Source organism: Otolemur garnettii, unplaced genomic scaffold (assembly GCF_000181295.1).
Source record: "Otolemur garnettii isolate 467f Iridium unplaced genomic scaffold, OtoGar3 scaffold00046, whole genome shotgun sequence".
In the NCBI taxonomy this organism is placed as follows: domain Eukaryota; kingdom Metazoa; phylum Chordata; class Mammalia; order Primates; family Galagidae; genus Otolemur; species Otolemur garnettii.
Window position 1 is genome coordinate 2,800,184 of NW_003852441.1, and position 2,698 is coordinate 2,802,881.

Consider the following 2,698-nt stretch of genomic DNA (forward strand, 5'->3'; position numbering starts at 1 on the left):
TTTAATATTTGACAAACAATATAATTACCTACATAAAGTAATAAAATCTTAGCATAGAACCTGGGACATAGCAGCTGTTCAGTAAATACTTTTCTATAAATACCTAACAAATATAGCAGAACCTCTATAAGCTGACCACCCAAGGAACTGAAACAAACTGGTCAACATAACATGAGGCCTACTGTGCTGATACATGTATGTGGCGCATGTCTGTCTATGAAAATTAGGTCAACTTAAGGAGGTGGTCAGTGTAGGGAGGTATTCAACTACAAAGGTTCTACTGTGTGCATATATTATAAAAAATATATATATGTTGGTGGCGCCTATTGCTCAGTGAATCCGGGCGTCGGGTGTTGTGGCGGGCGCCTATAATCACAGCTACTCAGGAGGCTGAGGCAAGAGAAGCAGCTAAGCCTAAGAGCTGGAGGTTGCTGTGAGCTGTGACACCACTGCACTCTATGGAGGGTGACAAAGTGAGACTCTGTCTCAAAAAAAAAAAATTCTCTACACATATATAGAATTTATATAGATATATATATACACATAAAATATAGGGAGAGTCCTAAATGTTATGGCTATGAAAAACTCAATTGTAGGCTGGGTGCAGTGGCTCACACCTGTAATCCCAGAACTTTGGGAGGCCTAGATAGGAGAATCACTTGAGCCCAGGAGATCAAGACAAGCCTGGGCAACAGAGCAAGACCCCATCACTATAAAAAAAAAAAAATCGAGTCGCTTAGAAGCAGGAAGAGATGGTTTACATCTGGAATGGACAAGTGCTAGACACCGAGAGTCACTCTCTATGACAATTATCTTCGATAACAGATTTCTTCTGGGGAATAGTTGAGCTTATGGGTTTGTTTATCAAAACTCTGCCTCTGCTTGGCAGCGCCTGTGTCTCAGTGGGTAGGCGCTGGCCCCATATACTGAGGGTGGCGGGTCCAAACCCGGTCCCGGCCAAACTGCAACAAAAAAATAGCCAGGAGTTGTGGCGGGCACCTGTAGTCCCAGCTACTCGGGAGGCGAAGGGAAGGGAATCGTCTAAGCCCAGGAGTTGGAGCTATGACGCCACGGCACTCTACCAAGGGCAATAAAGTGAGATTCTGTCTCTTAAAAAAAAAAAAAAAAAAAAAACAACTCTGCTTCAGCAAGATGTTAAGAAAAGAAGAAGCTATCAAAACTCATCTGATTCCAGAATTGATAATAGAAGAGGACCACCAGGAAATCCTCCCCAGAGAATCAATCATCTGCATGGCCCCAATCTTCCAATGGCTGGTGGATGAGGAAGGTAAATGCCTGCTCTAAGAAACAGACAAATGGACAGGCACACTTATAGCAGAAGGAAACCATCAAGAAGTAGAGGGCTGACCACAGTGGACAAGTGGATGAATGTGTGCGTCTACACAAGGACTGCTGTGTCTTCACAGATGAATGACGTCATACTGGGAGTTCTCTCTGCAGGGAACAGGCCTGACTGACATGTAGTTCTATAAATGCACTTTTGGTCTCATCTTTTTTATATTGTTTATTAAAGTATTAATGGTTTTAATAAGTAAATGTTTTTAGGTTGCAAAACTAATTGTTCATTTTTATATAATTAAATCACAAACTCTGAAGAAATATAAAGGTATGTACTCAGGTCTCTTAGTGTCATCTTTTTCAATTTCCGAAATATTGCTCATTGTCACTGTGTTCTCCTTTATAAATAAATCACATTGTGGCTCCGCGCCCCTAGCTCAGTGAGTAGGGCGCCAGGTGGATTCAAGCCTGGAGCGGACTAAACAACAATGACAACTGCAACCAAAAAAAAGCCGGGCAGCTAGCTACTCAGGAGGCTGAGGCAAGTGAATCACTTAAGCCCAAGAGTTTGAGGTTACTGTGAGCTGTTGACACCACTGCACTCTACCAAGGGCGACAAAGTGAGACTGTACCTCAAAAAAAAAAGAAGAAAAAAATAAAGAAAACAAATATTTACTGAACAGTACACTACTACCTACCAACACTAATCTAAACACTGGCACAGAAGGATGACCAAGATATACTTACTGGGAAGGGACGTAGACAGTAAATAATCGTGAAATAATATGATAAAATACTACAAATAAAATAAGGTTATTAGCAAATAAGGGGAAGGCATAAGGGAGTGAGGTGCTTAGAGAAAAAAGAGCTAGGATGACCATAAGCTATGATTCCCTTAGAGTCCCAATTTACACCTCTTGTCCAGTCCAATAGAATTATTAATTATGCTCTACTTATTCTTAAAGTTGTCACAGTTTGGGTAATAAATTTTTTTTTTTTTTTGGCCTGGGCTGGGTTTGAACCAGCCACCTCTGGCATATGGGATCAGTGCCCTACCCTTTTGAGCCACAGGCACTGCCCTTGGGTAATAAATTATATTCTAAGGTGGCTTTTGTGTAGAAGCTTGAGAGATAAGAAGGAAGAGCTCCATGTTTCAAAACAGATACACCTCTCCTCACCTAAAAGAGACAAGAGAAGAGCATTCTGGGAAGAGGTACTACAGAGGTCAAGGAAAAAGCAAATTGGCAAAGCCAAGAAGGCTAAAGGAGTGAGGAAAAGAGGGACATAGGTGAGCCCTAAAAACAGAAGATGATAGCACACAGACTTTTGAAAACTGTCTTTTCAGAAATTGAAATTCCTGCTCTCATTTCCTTCTCTTTTTTTTTTTTTTTTTTTTTTT

General features: G+C 41.0%; 1 protein-coding gene and 1 pseudogene across 1 annotated transcript in view; one reads left to right on the top strand and one right to left on the bottom strand.

The window, feature by feature from the left end:
• The window catches only part of NCOR1 (nuclear receptor corepressor 1), a 181,712-nt gene that overhangs the window by 155,069 nt on the left and 23,945 nt on the right, over nt 1-2,698 (bottom strand). The gene's annotated exons all lie outside the window — the stretch shown is intronic.
• Nucleotides 753-1,292, top strand: LOC100965828 (annotated as a pseudogene).